At 35.6% G+C, this 7,041-nt stretch overlaps 1 long non-coding RNA gene across 1 annotated transcript; it reads left to right on the forward strand.

The window, feature by feature from the left end:
* The first annotated feature begins 3,427 nt into the window (after positions 1-3,427).
* LOC132642746 (uncharacterized) lies at positions 3,428-3,993 on the forward strand. The gene is made up of 2 exons (XR_009583320.1): positions 3,428-3,607; positions 3,690-3,993. It is a non-coding gene; the product is annotated as an uncharacterized LOC132642746 (long non-coding RNA).
* Positions 3,994-7,041: the final 3,048 nt, after the last annotated feature.

The raw sequence follows: 7,041 nt of genomic DNA on the forward strand, positions 1-7,041 counted from the left end.
CATTTGCTTTTATTTCTTTCCGTTTTCATTGCTTTTGCACATAATTGTTGGTTACTTTAATTTTTTGATAAATTTTTAGAAAAGTGTCGAGCAAACAACATATTAGCTCTCATTTGTTCTCCTCTTATATTTATTTATCGTGTGATTTTTAAGACTTGACAAATATTATTGAATTGGCGGAGGTTCGGCACAAGCGGTGGAACATGTGATTTAATTCAATGCGAAGTGAAATATCTTACCAAGTCGGTCCATTAAAATTTTGAGCAGCGGTGTATAGAATCAGATTCCAAAGATAGTGAGTGTTTTCTTTCTTATGAAAAAAAGTCGTTATTATTTTACTTGAATAAATACTTTGATGCATGAGATATTTTAGTTTTGTGGTTTTAGATAGAATTGGTTTATTTTTAATGAGTTTTTTCCTTTTTTTTTTTTTCTATTTACTTTTTGTCTAAAAGCCTCTAAGTATAAGTATACTGTCAAAGTTTTTCCCGACAGGGTAATAAAAATGAGTTTTCAAAACAAGTCGTAAATGACTTGTAGAAATCAATTTATATTTTCAATTGCTTTTTAAGAATACGAAAGCTTTTATAATTTTTATTTTCAATTCTCCTTGCCATTTTGTTTGAGGAGTTTGAAAATATATAGAGGGACACAATATAATGTGTGTATGAAATTTGGGTCCACCCATAAGGGGTGCTTAAGGCCCATTAGGGTAATTAAACCTAGCCCTAATATTTCCTATATAACAACACTTACAGTGTAAAATAAATGAGACCACTGTAGTATTTTTCTGCTCTTCTCTTCTCTACAATATATTAGGGTTTAGACTGTGATTTAGGGGGTTGCTCCAATATATCGTGACAACCACCATCGGCCAGTAATTCCAGCCGCGCTTCGACTTCCGCTTCCGCTACACAAAGAACACGTAAGTTCTCCTTTTATGGTTTACGCGCTATCAAATTAATTTAGATTAATGTGTTATATGTAAACCTTCATTGGTATCAAGAGCCATAGGGTTGGTTTTCTGGTCTGACAAATAATTACAGATTTGTTCTGATTTACTGTGTATCTAGAACTGAGTATTTTTTTTTTTGCACTGTGCAATTGGAAATAATAAAACTTTATAGTATACTGATTTAAAATTACGTTTTAAATCAGGTTAATGTTTTCTTATATCTGTATATATTTCGACTCAGAACCTTTATCAATTTTTTTCTACTGATATAAACTAAAGTTTTAAAATCTGTTAAATATTAAGATTTTAACCGATAATAGATTCTAAAATCGGTTTTCATCAGAAAAAAAAAAACGGAGCTTTGTGCTCCAACATGGCGGCATTAAACAAAGAGGAAGAAAAGATCAATTTTTTTTCTCTCTTTTTGTCCTAAAAATTAAAAATATAGGAGCAGAGGCTTCAATTTTTTTTTCTAGCCACAAGGACTAAGAAGAGAAGAGAGAAGCAAAGGTTTACCTTCTCTGATGGCTGAACTGATATGGAGCTTGGTGCTCTATCGGCGGCAGGGAAACATAGAGAAGAAGAGATGAAAATTATATTTTTTTTTGTGAAGTGCCCAGCAGCAGCTGATAATTAGAAAGCAAAGAAACTTGTTTCTCTAACCCTAGTTTCATATTTTTTTAAACAAAAGATTTTTTTAATGGGTTTCAGTAGTTTTTTTTTCTTGGTAGCATTACGAGACTTGGGCTTAGAGCCCATATCAATTTTTTGGTTTTTTTTTTCGTTTTTCAGCTACAGAACAAGTGAATAGGCTAAAGGCCCAGTTCACACATTGCAGCATTTGTTTGGGCTAATGGCCTGAATTAAAGGTTTTGATTTTATAATTCAAATCCAGATTAAGAAAATTGACAATATGGACTTAATTTTCAGAATATAAATTTAGTATTTAATATGGAATTATTATCCCAATTAAAAAAAAATGTTAATTAGTTTGCCAAATATGTTTAACATGTTTAAAAATGTTAATTTGTTTAACTGAGATTTATTTGCTAATTTGTTTAGTAAGTTTAAAATATTAATTAGTTTAACATTAGATTTATTTGATTGTTTTGTTTAGCATGCTTAAAATGTTAATTTGTTTAACATTAGTTTTTTTTGTTGATGTGCTCAACATGCTTGAAATACTAATTAGCTTGACAATAAAGTTATTTGTTATTTTTTTTTATGCTTGGAAATGTTAATTAGTTTAACGTTACTTTCACGTTAATTTGTTTGATGTGTGCTAAATGCTAATTAGTTTAACATCATTATGGTAAAGTCTATGTTAACATTTTTAGCATGTATAATCTGTTAATTAGTTTAACACATTTTATGTTAATTTAGCATGAAATATATGTTACTTGGTTTAACATTAATCTTGCTTGATTTGTTTAACATGTGTACTATGTTAATTAGTTTGACATTAAAATTTCGTGTGAATTTATTAGCATGCGTATAAAAGTTAATTTGTTTAACTGATAATCCATATGGGATTATAAAATCATGATAGACAATTATGTTGCCTAAATATGATTAAGATGCTAAGCTAGGTAATTGACTAGGCTAATTTTCATGATATTTTAATTTCTGGATGATGATTGGGAACATAGTGAACTCTCGACTCCATGATTAATATATATGTTTATTACCTTAGTCAATTGATGCTTAGTTTCATAATATGTATGTGTGTTGAACATAGTGCCTTGCGTTTTATTATTTTAATGGTTCTCATTATTATTTTTTTGTGTGTTAAAGAATGACTACTGCTTCGAAAAACATTGTTGCTGAGCTAAACAAAGGGTTGAAACTCAATGGTGACAACTATGAAACTTGGAGTTTGAAAGTTCAATATGTGCTGGAAGAGCAAGAGGCTCTAGAGGCCATTAACAACGTCATGAATGAGCCTGAGGATGGCAACACGGTTCAACATAGGCGTGACCGTGAAGCGTATTATGCTTGGCGGAAAAAGGACTCCACTGCTCGCATTATGTTGCTAAGCACCTTGGATGATGACATCCTAAGGGAGTTCAAGGATCACCAAAGGGCTATGGAACTTTGGATTGCTTTGAAGAATAGGTTTGGTACCTGTTCTACTGCAAGGCTAAGATCCTTGACGATCAAGTTTGACTCATACAAGAAACGCCCAGAGCATTCAATGAAAACGCATCTGAGGCAAATGACAAACATGATCGGGGATTTAAAAGATGCTGGTCATGTGTTCACCGATGAACAACAGATTCAAGTTGTCATACGCTCTTTGCCTAGTTCGTGGGATCATATGAAGATGCACTTGACTCATAATGAAAGAATCACAACTCTGGAAGATGTCCGGAGGCATCTTGAGTTAGAGAAGGAACGACTTGAGGCTGCAAAGCCAATAGCTGAGTTGCACATGGCAACAACCTCTAAAAAAACAAAGGTGATCCAAAGCGAAAGACCTGGGGAAAGAAGAGAGGGCCACCTCAAACTCAGCCAGCTCAGCCTGCTAAACGAGCAAAGACTGAAAAAGGAAAGAATAGACGTCCCAAACGTGTCAATGTTGCTAAAGTGAAGTGCTATAATTGTGACAAGAAGGGTCACTATGCTAAGGATTGCCCTGAGCCTCCTAGAAAGGTATTCAATAAAATTCGAATCAGTGAACTTTGTGTTTCTAGTTCTGTTTTACTAACTGAAACTAATCCTTTGTGGATTGTAGACTCGGGAGCAACGGACCACATAGCTTGGGAGCACAATGCTTTTGTTGAATTTCGGCGAGTTTCACGTGGAGCAAAGTGGATATATGTGGGAAACAACAATAAATTTGCTGTTGAAGGGATCGGTACATGCAAGTTAGTCCTGCGTGGCGGTCGAGACCTAATTCTACATGATGTCCTCTATGCACCAACAATTCGTCGGAATGTTATTTCAGTCTCTGTTTTGCTTAGGCTAGGATTTAGCTTGTTTTTTCATGACACTTATCTCAAGTTGACTTATGATTCAACATTATTTGGTTTTGGTCATGTGACCGGAGGTTTATTTATTATGGATTTGGATTATGGTTCATTCAATAATAATGCTAGTTTTTCTATGTTTGCTTCTACAAATAAATATGATAGTGATGTAAACATATGGCATGCTAGACTTGGTCATATTGGCCAACAAAGAATGCAAAGGCTAGCGAAACAAGGTTTGCTTGCCGGCATTGAACATTTGGAATTGTCCACTTGTGAAAATTGTCTAGCGGGAAAATCTGCACGAAAACCTTTCAGTAAAGCGACTAGAGCTGAATATCCGTTGCAATTAGTCCATTCTGATATCTGTGGGCCTATGAATATTAGAGCTAGGCATGGAGCAAGTTATTTCATTACATTTATTGATGATTTTACCCGTTTCAGTTATGTCTATTTGATTTCCCACAAATCTAAAGCAATAAGTTGTTTCAAACGCTATATGAGCTTAGTGGAAAATCAATTAGACAAGAAGATAAAAGCTCTTCGAACTGATCGTGGCCGGGAATACTTATCGACTCAATTTAATGGGTTATGTGATGAAAAGGGAATAGTTCATCAGTTGACTATCCCAAATACTCCACAACAAAATGGTGTTGCGGAGAGAAGAAACAGAATGCTCCTAGAAATGGTTAGGTCAATGATGGCACAAGCCAACCTCCCAATTAATTTTTGGGGTGATGCTTTGCTTACTGCTACCTATGTACTTAACCGAGTGCCTTCAAAGTCAATTGCAACCACTCCATATGAGTTATGGACTGGAAGACATCCTAACCTGAGTGTATTAAGACCTTTGGGTTGTGCTGCATATACACATGATTCCTCTCACAAATATGGCAAATTGGGTCCGAGAGGAAAGAAAAGTATATTTATAAGGTACTCTGAAACCTCAAAAGGTTATGTGTTTATAGGTCAGCAAAACAGTGGAAGTGTAACTGAATTTGAATCACGAGATGTCACATTCTTAGAGAATGAGTTTCCTAAGAAGTAAGAGGTAGGTCAAGACCTATCATTGTTTGAGCTAGGGGATCAAGACGTACAAGGATCTCTTCATTCGAGTGGGAGTATTTTAGCAGATGATGAATTAGTTTCTCATCAACAACCTCTTCCATCATCAGGTACGAATGAAAGTAATCCTTCTACACTTAATGAAAGTGACCAAATGGATCTTGTTCCAAGTGGGAGCGAGATGGTCACCGATCTTGTTCCGAGTGGGAGCATGTTAAGTGTTCTTGATCCGAGTGGGAGCAACGTTGATCCAAATGGGAACAATGATGAATCATAAACTAGACGTGGTTCTCGTAAAAAGACTCCCCACCGACGATTTGACATTGAAGGCGGTGAATTATTTATGATGCTCCTGCAAGATGAAAATGAGCCTAAAAATGTAAAAGAGGTTCTCTCATGCCCTTCTAAGGACAAATGGACAAAAGCAATGGAAGATGAGTTGGAGTCTATGAGATTCAACAAAGTTTGGGAACTAGTTGACCTCCCTCAGGGACGCAAAACTATTGGGAGCAAATGGGTTCTCAAAATAAAGCTCAAGGCTGATGGCACAGTTGAAAGATATATGGCTCGACTAGTGGCAAAAGGGTATACACAACAGAAAGGAATAGACTACGACGAGACTTTCTCGCCTGCTGTTAGGTTTACCTCTATTCGTTTTATTCTAGCTATAGTTGCAAGCTTGGATCTTGAGTTACATCAAATGAATGTAAAGACTGCCTTTCTCAATGGAGAATTAGATGAAGAAATTTATATGGAACAACCTGAATGTTTCATTGAAAAGGGCTACGAACAAAAGGTTTGTAGACTTTTGAAGTCTATTTATGGCCTCAAACAATCTTCAAGGCAGTGGTATATAGGTTTTCAAAATGTTGTCGTATCCAATGGTTTTACCATGATGGATGAAGACCATTGCGTTTATACCAAAAGATCAAGAAACAAGTTTGTGATTTTAAAATTGTATATAGATGACATACTTATAGCTGGAAATGATAAGGAGTTCATTACTGAGATAAAGTCATGGTTATCATCCCAATTTGAGATGAAAGATATGGGTGAAGCTGCATATATTCTTGGAGTTAAGATTTCAAGAGATCGTCCAAAGAAACTATTATATCTCTCTCAAGAGAATTACATTAGAAAAGTTCTTGAACGATTCAATATGCAAAATAGTAGCCCTGTTGATACTCCTATCAGTAAAGGCTATGCCTTGGGTAGTCAAATGTGTCCTAAGACTCCTGAAGAGAAAGAAAAAATGAGCCGAGTTCCTCATAGGAGCGCAGTCAGAAGTCTAATGTATGTTATGGTGTGTACCAGACCTGATATCTGTCAAGCAGTTGGCTTGGTAAGTAGATATCAAATCGACCCAGGTTTAGCACATTGGCAAGCAGTAAAGAGAATCATGAGATATCTGAAGGGAACTGCTGATTATGCACTTTGTTACCAAGGCGACAAAGATCTGCGATTAGTTGGATACAGTGATGCTGATCATGGAGGAGATCTAGACGAGAGGAAGTCTACCTCAGGATATGTTTTCTTACTCAGTGATGGCGCCATATCATGGAGTAGTAAGAAACAATCATGTATATCACTATCTACTATGGAAGCCGAATATGTGGCTCTCGCATCAGCAACACAAGAAGCTGTTTGGTTGAAAAGGTTCTTGGAGCACTTATTGGATATCACAGAAGATGCTGAACCAGTGTTAGTCTACTGTGACAGTGAGGCTGCAATTTCCTCTACCAAGGACCCTAAGTTTCATTGCAAAACCAAACACATAGATATCAAGTATAACTATGCGAGAGACATGGTTAAACGCAAGGTAGTGAACGTGAAGTATGTGTCTACAAAAGATATGTTAGCAGATCCATTGGCCAAGCCTTTGTCTAGAGATGCATTTGTGAGACACACTAGATCTCAAGGCTTGCGTAGATTCTAAGATACTTCATTTTGTTTAATTTCCCCATGTTCACAAGACTGATGTTCTTTAATTATCAATAAAGTTGATTTACATACATAAATATTTTACATGTTGAATGTCATGTGCATTCGTTG

Source organism: Lycium barbarum, chromosome 5, assembly GCF_019175385.1.
Source record: "Lycium barbarum isolate Lr01 chromosome 5, ASM1917538v2, whole genome shotgun sequence".
NCBI classification, from domain to species: domain Eukaryota; kingdom Viridiplantae; phylum Streptophyta; class Magnoliopsida; order Solanales; family Solanaceae; genus Lycium; species Lycium barbarum.